The following is a 14,620-nucleotide window of genomic DNA, read 5'->3' as shown; positions in this document are numbered from 1 at the left end:
CCAAAAGAACAGAAAGGATTTTGAAAGAGCCCCAGTGTTTAAACATCTTTTTTTTTTTTTTTAAGATTTATTTATTTATTTGAGAGAGAGAGAACATGAGCAAGGGGTGGGCAGAGGGAGAGGAGAGAGAGAGAGAATCCTCAAGCAGACTCCCCCACTGAGCATGGAGCCCAACACAGGGCTCAATCCCAGGACCCTGAGATCATGACCTGAGCCGAAATCAAGAGTTGGACACTCAACCAACTGAGCCACCAGGTGCCCCTAAAATCTTTTTAATTGAAATTCTCTTAAGTGTGGCTTCCAATTTAAGGGGGCACTATATGGCAACATTGCTCCCAGGTAATGGCCATTCCTAAATATCATGACATTAAAGCATGGAATAAAGAATGTTCTGTGACAACTTTATAATATATTGCATACACAAATTGAGGTAATGATAACTAGGTATTTTGTACTAATGGATTCATTATATTGATTCATGGTATGTAAAACACAGATGCCAGCTCTCCTTTCACCCAGTGTCAAAAACTACATAAAAGGATATATTGAAATAAAAAGTTGGTGAGACTGTTTGCTTCCTATCATAATATTTTTGTTCAAATAAAGTCAAATATTTCATTGAAATTTAAAATGAGAATAGATAGGTTTTTGTGATTAGAAATATGAGAGAATCAGAATTCAGATTCTGGCTTTGCCTCACAAACTTTCAGACTCTCAATTTTCTTTCTTTTTTTTTAAAGATTTTTTAAATTTATTTATTTGAAAGAGAGAATGAGATAGAGAGAGCGTGAGAGGGGGTAGGGTCAGAGGGAGAAGCAGACTCCCTGCTGAGCAGGGAGCCCGATGCAGGACTCGATCCTGGGACTCCAGGATCATGACCTGAGCCGAAGGCAGTCGCTTAACCAACTGAGCCACCCAGGCGCCCAGACTCTCAATTTTCTCACTGACCCAAATGAAGATTACAGTACCTATGTTCTGTGTTACTACAAAAGTTAAATAAGTATTTTAAAGACTTATCCATAGTGTTTGGCATTTGGTCATTATGGAATGGTGATTGTTATTAGTATTATTATTAAGGTTCCAATAGGCTTGAGATATTCTTTTTTTTTTTTTTTTTAAGATTTTTTATTTATTTATTTGAGAGAGACAGAATGCGAGAGAGCAAGCACATGAGAGGGGGGAGGGTCAGAGGGAGAAGCAGACTCCCTGCCGAGCAGGGAGCCCGATGCGGGACTCGATCCAGGGACTCCAGGATCATGACCTGAGCCGAAGGCAGTCGCTTAACCAACTGAGCCACCCAGGCGCCCTAGGCTTGAGATATTCTTATAGGTTTTTTTTTTTTTGTATGTTGTTTTCCAATGGAAATTTGTCCTTGTATCTGTTACCTATTGCTACATAATTAATCATGGCAAAACTCAGTAGGTTTAAACAGCAAGTACTTATTATTACTCATATACACACTGAGTAGATGCTAGGATTTGGCTAATTTAGTCTGGCCTTGTCAGAGAGGTTCTGCTTCTTACTACCTATTTTTGGGTCCCCAGGTTCTTCTTCTTCTGGGAATAGTGGCCTATGCAACCATGTTTTTCTCATGGAGGAGGCATATTTGGAAGGGAGTGAGTGAAATAACATAAAGCCTGAGGCTCAGTATTGGCTCAAGGTCACTGCTAGCTACTTGTCATTGGTCAAATATGGCCAAGCCAACATCAAGGAGCAGTGAGGAACACCCTACACACAAATAAGGCCATAGCACTGTTGAGGTTAGTAAGTGTTGAGGACAAAAATTCAATTCACCTCAATCCATACTCATCAAGGAAAAAAAAAAAAAAAAGCCCAGATGAAAGTGATTCCTGTGTACATCATATTGAACTTCCCAAGTTGAAGTTCAAGGGGTCCAATGGGTACTGGCCCAGGGTCATATAGAGCTGTCTGTCTCTGCCTAAAAGGACCTAAGCCATGATATTTGCCAAGTTCCATACCCCTGGTCTTTCTCTCTCTAATCTTGAAATGTAAGAGGAAATACATCAGTATTTAATCAGAAGGCTCTTGGAATAAGAATACTTTCTTGTGAAACTCTCTCTTGCCATGTTGTTCATATGTGTTAGTTTTTGCCACTTTATTCATGTCACTACTTTTTCACTCATGACAGTGTTCTAAATGATTGTTTTTGTGTCATTTTTTTCTTCATTTAGTAATTTTTTAATTTATTCATTCACCAACTATTTATTGGCTGTCTACTATACATAACTTTTCCCATAGTTAAATAAGTTGAATGGTTGAATGAGTTACTGGCACCAGCCTTCTTGAAGCTTGCATTTTAGCAGTGAGTAGAGACATTTAAAAAACTAAAAATTGCACAAATAATACTAAACTACAACTGGAAAAATGCTACAACTGAGAAGTAAAGAGCACAATGAAAGAAATGACAGAAGGAACTGAAGTAGTCTGGGAATTTATAAAACACTTCTTAGCCAAGACTGACAGTTGAACTAAGTCCTCAAGCACTGCTATCCGATAGAAATATAATTCAAGCCACATACTAAATTTTAAATTTTTAGTAGCTATATTGAAGAAAGAAAAAAGTGAAACTGATTTTAATATCTTTAACTGAATATATCTAAAATGTTATCATTTCTACATGTACTCATTATAAAAATTAGTAATCAGATATTTAGAATATTTTTTTATATTAAGTGTTTGAAATCCACTGTATATTTTAGCACATCTCAAAGCACATTTCAGTTATGACTGGCCACATATCAAGTGCTCAATAGCCATATGGCTAGTGGCTTCCATGTCAACCAGCACTGCTTTACGGTATTAATGAGGGAAACTAAGGAAGAGAAATTTTGCAGAAAGGGAGAATATTTTAGTAAATGCAAAATCTCTAAGGCAAGATAGCAAAATGTATTAGAGAAACTAAAATAGCCTATCTTGCATTGAGTTTAGGTTTCAGGCAAAGTAGCAAAAAACGGAGTTAAATCACATGGGGTCTTAGTGGCCATGTTAACATTGTGTTTTTTATACTAAGTGTTATGAGAGGTAATTGAAAGATTTAAGTAGGGTATACATGGCCTCATTTGCAATTCAAAGTGATTGCTTTTGCTGCAGTAAGGAGAAAGGATTGAAGGGGACAGGAGTGGTATGGAGTTAAAGGTAGCACTTGCTGTCCTCTGGGTGAGAGCACATGACAGGATGGACTAGGGAATGTCAGGGAAGAGATGTGGATGGACAAGTTACTTAGGAGATAAAATCAGTTAGCCTTTTTTTTTTTTTTTTTTTTTTTTTGAGATGACTTAGAAGAAGAATGAAAGATAGTTGCTTTGTTTCTGGCTTTTGTACAGAGATAAATGTACCAAATTTGAGGAACAGAAATGGTTAACTCAGAATTGGACAATTTAGTTGGATAACTAGAGATATCTACTGGGGAACTAGATAGGTAGTACTTGAGCCCAAATAAACAGTCCGGGCTGGACTTTGAATTTGAAAGGAACCAGCGCTGTTCATTGCAGGTTGTCAGTAACTGGAGGCAGCTCGCTTGGGCACCACATGATGTAGGAAAGAGGATGTTAGGGTTTGAAGCCGACAGCCAAGAAAGAATTCTTGAGATGTCTTTGGTGCAAAAGATGATTTTATTAAAGCACGGGGAGAGAACCGTGGGCAGAAAGAGCTGCACTGGGGTCATGAGGAGTGGCCCATTATATAGTTTCAAGTTGGGAGGGGGTTAGGGATAGTGTAAGTCTCCAAAGAATTTTGGAAGCAAGGATTCCAGGATGTTGAGGGGGCTAGCTATTGGGAAAAGGTCATTTATTACCATCTAGTAAAACCTTAGTCATGAGACCCTTCAGATGTATATCGGTGGGCCATATGCTTGGGGGATGATTGCTAACATATATCTTGGGAGAGTAGACATAAAGGAACTTTCCAAAGGAATTTTTTATATGTTAAAGGAGACTTACAGGATCCTGGAGGTCAGACTAATGTTAAGCTAAAGTATTAACATGGAGGTAGTTGAGTTCCTAGAGGAAGGTCAGTCTGCCTGTCTTAAGGACTTGTCAATGGGCTGTAAGTTATAAGGAAATTTAATTTTTTTTCTATATTTCTTTTGCCTTTGTTCTCCACATCAATCTTGTCCCAGAATATATAAAAAGATGACTCAAATTACTATTCCCTTGGGAGGAAACATATCACCCCCACTCATATCCACATGAGTATTACTAGGGAATATTGGCAACATCATAATTTTTACAAAACTGAATTACTCATTTCCTGTTTAAACTGGATTACTGATTTCTCTCACATCTTACTTCACAGACATGCAGGTTTCTCTGCCCCATGGTGACTTAAATGGAGAACAAAGCACCTTTTCTTTCATGTCACCAGTATCTACATCTATATCTAAATAGATATTTCTTAATATTATAACTTAAAAATAGAACACACATTTAAACTTTTTATTTATTTATTTATTTACTTACTTACTTAAATAAATAAATAAATAAGTTTATTTATCCACACCCAGCATGGAGCCCAATGTGGAGCTTGAACATCATGACCCTGAGATCAGGACCTGAGCACAACAAACTCTGTGTGTGTGTATATGTGTAATATTATGTTGAATGGATTAGACATTGTAGCCATAGAAATTCTCTGCTTTTCCCCAGCTCAAGACTGATACAGACTAGAGAATCTGCCATAGGGAAATGGCTATAGTTCCTTCCCTCCCCTCCCCTTCACTCCCCTCTCCTTCCCTTCTCTTCCCTTTCCCTCTCTTCTCTTCCCTCCCATTCCCTTCACTCCCATCCCCTTCCCTTCTGTTTTGGACAAAAAATCTATTTATAGACATTGTCCTCTAAAATGTGTCAGTGATTTGTACTGCCTATGGCTGGGTATGGACCAAAGGTTGCAAGTCCTGCTATGCTACGTCTTAGGAAGCCCTGTGCTCTAATGTCTCTCTTTAGAATGTTGGGACCTTAGCAGTCCTAGTCCTCAGCATTAGCCCTTAACCAAAACCCCAAGAGAAGAAGGAAATATAAATTAAATTTCCTGTTACATATACACATAAATTTAATTCATCTTTCATTATCTGAGTACTATACTGACAAGTTTTACTTTTAGAACTTGGGGCCAAAGTGTCTTCCCTCTGCCAGGGACAGCCCTATTATTATTAGAAAATACATCTTTCTAACTCTTTATATCTGCAGAAATGTATCACTTTGTTTAGTGTGGCTTTTACTTAATAAATAATATATCATGTCACACAGTATGATCTACCTCAGTCTTTTAAACTGTAATGTATTATTCCAAATGAATGTGGACCATTCATTATGTGAAGCCAGTTCATTAAAAACCATTTCACCAAATGATCAATTTGTCAAATAAATACTTTGCATAATTCCTTTTAAAACATTAACTTCAACAATGTGAAGAGGAAAGGTGGTTTTATCAGCTTCTTCCGGTATCTGCAACACTTAAATTGACATGTTTAGAAACTAAAAATATTCTGTATTTCAGAAGCTGGTGGTCATATTTACCCTTCAGCTCTTCTCTCTGCTCCTCACTCACCTGGGTCTGGGGTACCATTAGCCTGGGCTGTTTTCTTCCTTTTTCCTGGCAGCAGGTTCTCTATGTTCTAATTCTTTTACCTACAGTTGCAAGTTACTGTGGCATAATTGGGCATTCCTTAAAATGCTGTCAAGAAAAAAATAAACATTTATTAATCATCCAAAACAATTTCTTTTTTTTTTAAGATGTATTTATTTATTTGAGAGAGAGCAAGAGAGCATGTGAGTGCAGGGAGGGGCAGAGGGAGAGGGAGAGAGTGACTGTCTAAGCAGACTTCCTGCTGAGCATGGAGCCCAACATGGGGCTCTATCTCAGGACCCCGAGATCATGACCTGAGCTGAAATCAAAAGTCAGACACTTAAAGGACTGAGCCATCCAAGCACCCCTTTCCAAAACAATTTCTGGGAAATTGATTGTTCTCTGGACTGACTTTTGGCAATTTGGCCATATGGTAAATTAGCTATTCATATCTGACTTGAGTGATTTCACTTCTGTAATTATTCACTTCTTGCATTAATGGAAATCCAGTTTCTAGTTGTATTTTCCTTTGGGTTTTTGTATATAAAGCATAAATACATGCTGCAACATTTTCTGCCAAAGTGGCTTTTAAAATTTCCATCCCCATAATAGTACAGAATTTATCAACTTCACCACACCTTCACATATACTAGCTGGTATCAAACTTAGTGTTTTGTTATTGCTGTCTTTCCCTATTTATTAGAAAGCCTGATAATACATGCACTTTCTTATTGGTCACTGGAATTTCCTCTCCAGTGAATTTCCTTTTATTTTATTTTATTTTTTCAAGACTTTAATTATTTCAGAGAGAAACAGCACAAGTGGGAGGGGCAGAGAGAGAGAGAGAATCTCAAGCAGACTCCACACTGAGTGCAGAGCCTGACGTGGGGCTCGATCCCAGGACCCTGAGATCACAACCCTGAGATCATGACCTGAGCCGAAACTAAGAGTCAGACACCACTGACTGGGCCACCCAGGGGCCCCATGAATTTCCTTTTAATATCCCTTACCATATATCATTTTGAAAACTATGCCTTTAAAAAAAAAAAAATCAATCTATAGAAAACGTTGTATATTCTAGTCCCTGTTCCTTTGTCTGCCACATGTATTACAAATACAGTTTTCCAGTTGATAGCCTGTATTTTATTGTGCTGTTTTGCCTTTTTTCTTTTTGTAATTTTTTTTTTTTTTTTTTTTTGGTTAAATTTGGTCAGGATGTAGTTTATCACACAGAAGTTCACATTTAATTGTCAATTAAAAAAAAACTTTACTTCATGTCCCTAGCTTTATTTGGGGCTAGGGCATACACAAAATGGCCTTCCCTATCTTAAAGTCATAAATATTTTCTTTTATATTCTGCCAACATTTTAAACTTTTTCCTTTTGTGTACCCAATGTATATGAAAGTCATTATTCTGAAAGATGTGAGAGAGATACCTAATTTTAGTATTTGAAATATTCAAACTTTAGTTTTTAAACTTTCTGTATTTAAGACATAATTTGATACTTAATAGAACAAGTCCCTTTCTTTTTTTAATTTTATTTTATTATATTATGTTAATCATCATACATTACCTCATTAGCTTTTGATGCAGTATTCCATGATTCATTGTTTGTGTATAACACCCAGTGCTCTATTCAATACGTGCCCTCTTTAATACCCATCACCAGGATATCCCAACCCCCCACCCCCTTCCCCTCCAGAACCCTCAGTTTGTTTCTCAGAGTACATAGTCTTTCATGGTTTGTTTCCCCCTCAAATTTCCAGCCCTTCATTTTTTCCTACTATCTTCTTCTTTTTTTTTTTAACATATAATGTATTATTTGTTTCCGAGTTACAAGTCTGTGATTCATCAGTCTTGCCCAATTCACAGCATTCACCACAGCACATATCCTCCCCAATGTCTATCACCTAGCCACCCCATCCCTCCCAGCCCCCACACTCCAGCAACCCTCAGTGGTTTCCTGAGATTAAGAATTCCTCATATCAGTGAGATCATATGATACATGTCTTTCTCTGATTGATTTATTTCACTTAGCATAATACCCTCTAGTTCTATCCACGTCGTTACAAATGGTAAGAATTCATTTTTTTGATAGCTGCATAATATTCCATTGTATATATATATATATATATATATATATATATATATATATATATATACATATACCACATCTTCTTTATCCATTCATCTGTTGATGGACATCTTGGCTCTTTCCATAGTTTGGATATTGTGGACATTGCTGCTATAAACATTGGGGTGCACATACCCCTTCGGATCACTACATTTGTATCTTTGGGGTAAATACCCAGTAGTGCAATTGCTGGGTTGCAGTGTAGCTCTATTTTCAACTTTTTGAGGAACCTCCATACTGTTTTCCAGAGTGGCTGCACAAGCTTGCATTCCCACCAACAGTATAGGAGGGTTCCCCTTTCTCTGTATCCTCGCCAACATCTGTCGTTTCCTGACTTGTTAATTTTAGCCATTCTGACTGGTGTGAGGTGGTACCTCACTGAGGTTTTGATTTGGATTTCCCTGATGCCGAGCGATGTTGAGCACTTTTTCATGTGTCTGTTGGCCATTTGGATGTCTTCTTTGGAAAAATGTCCGTTCATGTCTTCTGCCCATTTCTTGATGATTGGATTATTTGTTCTTTGGGTGTTGAGTTTGATAACTTCTTTATAGATTTTGGATGCTAGCCCTTTATCTGATATGTCATTTGCAAATATCTTTTCCCATTCTGTCGGTTGTCTTTTGGTTTTGTTGACTGTTTCTTTTGCTGTGCAAAAGCTTTTTATCTTGATGAAGTCCCAATAGTTCATTTTTGCCCTTGCTTCCCTTGCCTTTGGCGATGTTTCTAGGAAGAAGTTGCTGTGGCTGAGGTCGAAGAGGTTGCTGCCTGTGTTCTCCTTTAGGATTTTGATGGACTCCTGTCTCACATTTAGGTCTTTCATCCATTTTGAGTCTATTTTTGTGTGTGGTATATAAGGAAACGGTCCAGTTTCATTCTTCTGCATGTGGCTGTCCAATTTTCCCAAAACCATTTGTTGAAGAGACTGTCTTTTTTCCATTGGACATTCTTTCCTGCTTTGTCGAAGATTAGTTGACCATAGAGTTGAGGGCCCATTTCTGGGCTCTCTATTGGTTTCATTGATCTATGTGTCTGTTTTTGTGCCAGTACCATACTGTCTTGATGATGACAGCTTTGTGATAGAGCTGGAAGTCCAGAATTGTGATGCCGCCAGCTTTGCTTTTCTTTTTCAACATTCCTCTGGCTATGCGGGGTCTTTTCTGGTTCCATACAAATTTTAGAATTATTTGTTCCATTTCTTTGAAAAAAGTGGATGGTATTTTGATAGGGATTGTACTGAATGTGTAGATTGCTCTAGGTAGCATTGACATCTTCACAATATTTGTTCTTCCAATCCATGAGCATGGAACGTTTTTCTATTTCTTTATGTCTTCCTCAATTTCTTTCATGAGTATTTTATAGTTATCTGAGTACAGATTCTTTGTCTCTTTGGTTAGATTTATTCCTAGGTATCTTATGGTTTTGGGTGCAATTGTAAATGGGATCAACTCCTTAATTTCTCTTTCTTCTGTCTTGTTGTTGGTGTATATAAATGCAACTAATTTCTGTGCATTGATTTTATATCCTGCCACTTTGCTGAATTCCCGTATGAGTTCTAGCAGTTTTGGGGTGGAGTCTTTTGGGTTTTCCACATAAAGTATCATATCATCTGCAAAGAGTGAGAGTTTGACTTCTTCTTTGCTGGTTCAGATGTCTTTTATTTCTTTTTGTTGTCTGATTGCTGTGGCTAGGACTTCTAGTACTATGTTGAATAGCAGTGGCGATAGTGGACATCCCTGCCGTGTTCCTGACCTTAAGGAGAAAGCTCTCAGTTTTTCCCCATTGAGAATGATATTTGCTGTGCGTTTTTCATAGATGGCTTTTATGATAGTGAGGTGTGTACCCTCTATGCCTACACTCTGAAGAGTTTTAATCAAGAAAGGATGCTGTACTTTGTCAAATGCTTTTTCTGCATCTATTGAGAGGATCATATGGTTCTTGTTCTTTTATTAATGTATTGTATCACATTGATTGATTTGTGGATCTTGAACCAACTTTGAAGCCCATGAATAAATCCCACTTGGTCGTGGTGAATAATCCTTTTAATGTACTGTTGGATCCTATTGGCTAGTGTCTTGGTGAGAATTTTTGCATCCATATTCATCAGGGATATTGGTCTGTAATTCTCCTTTTTGATGGGGTCTTTGATTTTGGGATCAAGGTAATGGTGGCCTCATAAAATGAGTTTGGCAGTTTTCCTTCCATTTCTATTTTTTGGAACAGTTTCAGAAGAATAGGTATTAATTCTTCTTCAAATGTTTGGTAGAATTCCCCTGGGAAGCCATCTGGGCCTGAGCTCTTGTTTATTGGGATATTTTTGATTATTGCTTCAATTTCCTTAGTGGTTATGTGTCTGTTCAGGTTTTCTAATTCTTCCTGGTTCAGTTTTGGTAGTTTATACATCTCTAGGAATGCATCCGTTTCTTCCAGATTATCTAATTTGCTGGCATATAGTTGACATAATATGTTCCTATAATTGTTTGTATTTCTTTGGTGTTGGTTGTGATCTCTCCTCTTTCATTCATGATTTTATTTATTTGGGTTATTTCTCTTTTCTTTTTGATAAGTCTGGCCAGGGGTTTATCAATCTGGTTAATTCTTTCAAAGAACCAGCTCCTAGTTTCATTGATCTGTTCTATTGTTCTTTTGGTTTCTATTTTATTGATTTCTGCTCTGATCTTTACTGTTTCTCTTCTCCTGCTGCGTTTAGGCTTTATTTGCTGTTCTTTCTCCAGCTCCTTTAGGTATAGGGTTAGGTTGTGTATTGGAGACCTTTCTTGTTTCTTGAAAAAGGTTTGTATTGCTATATACTTTCCTCTTAGGACTGCCTTTGCTGTATCCCAAATATTTTGAACAGTTGTGTTTTCATTTTCATTGGTTTCAATGAATTTTTTTAATTCTTCTTTAATTTCTTGGTTGACCCATTCATTCTTTAGTAGGATGCTCTTTAGCCTCCATGTATTTGAGTTCTTTCTGACTTTCCTCTTGTGATTGAGTTCTAGTTTCAAAGCATTGTGGTCCGAAAGTATGCAGGGAGTGATCTCAATCTTTTGGTACTGGTTGAGACCTGATTTGTGACCTAGGATGTGATCGATTCTGGAGAATGTTACATGGGCACTAGAGAAGAATGTGTTTTCCATTGCTTTGGGATGGAATGTTCTGAATATATCTGTGAAGTCCATTTGGTCCAGAGTGTCATTTAAAGTCTTTATTTCCTTGTTGATCTTTTGCTTAGATGATCTGTCCATTTCAGTAAGGGGGGGGTGTTAAAGTCCCCTACTATTATTGTATTGCTGTTGATGTGTTTCTTTGATTGTGTTATTATTTGGCTTGTATAATTGGCTGCTCCCATGTTAGGAGCATAGATATTTACAATTGTGAGATCTTCTTGTTGGATAGACCCTTTAAGTATGATATAGTGTTCTTCCTCATCTCTTATTATAGTCTTTGGTTTAAAATCTAATTTGTCTGATATAAGGATTGCCACCCCAGCTTTCTTTTGGTGTCCATTAGCATGGTAAATTGTGTTCCACCCCCTCACTTTCAATCTGGAGGTGTCTTTGGGTCTAAAATGAGTCTCTTGCAGACAGCATATCAGTGGGTCTTGTTTTTTTATCCAAACTGATAGCCTGTGTCTTTTGATTGGGGCATTTAGCCCATTTACATTCAGGGTAACTACTGAAAGATATGAATTTAGTGCCATTGTATTGCCTGTAAGGTGACTGTTACTGTATATTGTCTGTCTTCCTTTGTGGTCTATGTTGCTTTTAGGCTCTCTCTTTGCTTAGAGGACCCCTTTCAATATTTCTTGTAGGGCTGGTTTCGTGGTTGCAAATTCCTTTAGTTTTTGTTTGTCCTGGAAGCTTTTTATCTCTCCTTCTATTTTCAATGACAGCCTAGCTGGATATAGTATTCTTGGCTGCATATTTTTCTCATTTCATGCTCTGAATATATCCTGTCAGTCCTTTCTGGCCTGCAAGGTCTCTGTGGATAGGTCTGCTGCCAATCTAATGTTTCTACCATTGTAGGTAACAGACCTCTTGTCCCGAGCTGCTTTCAGGATTTTCTCTTTGTCTCTGAGACTTGTAAGTTTTACTATTAGATGTCGGGGTGTTGACCTATTTTTATTGATTTTGAGGGGGGTTCTCTGTGCCTCCTGGATTTTGATGCCTGTTTCCTTCCCCAAATTAGGGAAGTTCTCTGCTATAATTTGCTCCAATATACCTTCTGCCCCTCCCTTCTTTTTTCTTCTTCTGGGATCCCAATTATTCTAATACTGTTTCATCTTATGGTATCACTTATCTCTCAAATTCTGCCCTCGTGATCCAGTAGTTGTTTATCTCTCTTTTTCTCAGCTTCTTTATTCTCCATCATTTGGTCTTCTATATCAGTAATTCTCTCTTCTGCCTTATTTATCCTAGAAGTTACAGCCTCCATTTTTGATTGCACCTCATTAATAGCCTTTTTGATTTTGACTTGGTTGGATTTTAGTTCTTTTATTTCTTCAGAAAGGGTTTCTCTAGTATCTTCCATGCTTTATTCAAGCCCAGCCAGTATCTTTATAATCGTCATTCTGAACTCTAGTTCCAACATCTTACTAATGTCCATATTGATTAGGTCCCTGGCAGTCGGTACTGCCTCTTATTCTTTTTTTTGAGGTGAGTTTTTCCGTCTTGTCATTTTGTCCAGAGGAGAACAGATGAATGAGAGAACAAAATGCTAACAGGGTAACAACAACCTCAGAAAAATATACACTAAACAAATCAGAAGAGACCTGAGACCGGGGGAAAAGAAAGGAAAAGAAAGAAAAAAGGAAAAAAAGGAGAAAGAAAAAAAGGAAGAATATGATCAAATATGATTAGGATGGTGAATAGATCAGTGCCACACACTAGATTTTGGGTGTATTTTGGTCTGTTAGAAGAAACTGCCTCCCAAAATTTTAAAGAAAGAAAAACTTATATATGTACAAAAATAAGTGTAAATACGATGAAGGGATGGAATATGACTGTAAAGATGAAAATTATAAAAGATTTTATAAAAGGAATTGATAAGATAAGAAGTTGGTTGAGAAAAGAAAGAAGAGACATAAAAAAAAAAACAGGGAGAGAATGTGATCAGGCAGGGGACTAGAACAAAGCCATAGACTAGAGATTTAGGGTATATTTTGTTAGAAGAAATTGTATCCCAAAATTTTAAAGAGAGAACAACTTACATATATACCAAAAATAAGGTTTACTATAATGAAGGGATAGAATATGACTCTAAAAATGAAAAATAAAAAAGATTTTTAAAAAAGGGATTGATAAGATGTTTATTGAAAAAGGGAAAAAGAAACTTTCAAAAAAAAGGAAAAAGAAAAAAAAGAAAATTAAAAAAATTAACTTTGAAAGACTAAAGAATCATGGGAAAAAAGCCATGAATTCTATGTGCTGTATTCCCCTAGCACTGGAGTTCCGTCATTCTCATTGATCAGTAAAGTTGGTCTTGGCTGGCTGTTCTCGCTGATCTTCTGGGGGAGGGGCCTGTTGCCGTGGTTCCCAAATGTCTTTGCCGGAGGCAGAATTGCCCCACCCTTGCCCGGTCTGGGCTAAGCAATCTGCCCGGGTTTGCTCTCAGGAGCTTTTGTTCCCTGCAAGCTTTCCGTACAGCTTTGGAGGCTGAGAGTGAAAATGGCGGCCTCCCAATCTCCACCCCGGAGGAGCCGAGAACTCGGGGCCCCGCTCCTCAATGAGCCCCCAGAGAAAAGCAGTCAATCACTCCTGTCTCCCTGGTCTCCGGCTGCACTCCGTGCTCACCCGGCCGTGACCGAGCATTTCTATCTCTGGCACACGACCCCATCTGGAGTCTCCAAACCCAGCAGATCCCGCCATGAGCTCCTGCGCCTCTCCTCCCGGGGGAGTAAGGAGAGTCTCCCCGGATCTACTGCTTTTTGGGTCCCTGCTGGAGGAGCAGTGGCCCAACTGTGCCGCGGATCACGGTTTATGCCAACCCCGAGCTGAGAGCCTGCGCCTCGGCTCCGTCTCTGCAGCCAGCTTCCCTGCTCCGATACCTGGGAGCTCTGCCGCACTCAGGCACCCCCGGTCTTTCTGTGACCCCAGGGTCCTGAGACCACACTGTCCTGTGAGGGTTCCACCCCCTGCTTAGCCACTGGAGTGACGTCCCTCAGCAAAGCTGACTTCTAAAAGTTCTGATTTTGTGCTCCGTGGCTCTATCACTTGCTGGTAGCAGCTGACGGAGGCCCCCTCCCCCGCCATCTATCTTCCCAAATATCGCCTCGGATTCACTTCTCCGCACGTCCTACCTTCCAGAAAGTGGTTGCTTTCTGTTCAGAGAGTTGCTGCTATTCTTTTCTTTGATCTCCTGTTGAGTTCGTAGGTGTTCAGAATGGTTTGATCCCTATCTAGCTGAATTCCTGGGACCATACAAAATTTAGGTGTCCTACTCCTCCGCCATCTTGCTCCTCCCTCAGTCCCTATCTTTCTTGGTTAACTTTGTCGATCTTGCAAAACAGACATACGAATTTTACAGTAAGTTTGCCAAGTTCCATGAAAAAAATCTCCAGAATAATTTTAATTGAAATTATAGTAAGTCCATAGGCTATTTTGAGAACTGATCTTTTTACCATATTTATTATCTACAAGTATAGAATATTTCAGCTTTTTCCTTTAACACCTAAAGGTGTCTTTTTAATAATTTTCTTATGTTTTGTCCATTTCGGATTCAGTTTATGCATGGATTTTTGTGCCATTTTAAAGAAATGTATATATTTTGTTTGCATTTAGAATTAGTTATTGTTGTTTCATAAGAGAGTTTTGGGTTTTTGTATACTGATCTCAAATCCTGTTATCTTGTGGTACTTTTTTAAATGGCCCCAAATTTATTGGAAATATTTCTGATGTTTCACA

The sequence above is a fragment of the Halichoerus grypus genome, chromosome 12, assembly GCF_964656455.1.
Source record: "Halichoerus grypus chromosome 12, mHalGry1.hap1.1, whole genome shotgun sequence".
Lineage (NCBI taxonomy): Eukaryota > Metazoa > Chordata > Mammalia > Carnivora > Phocidae > Halichoerus > Halichoerus grypus.
The sequence above is the reverse complement of the archived record's forward strand: the minus strand, read 5'-3'. Positions refer to the sequence as shown.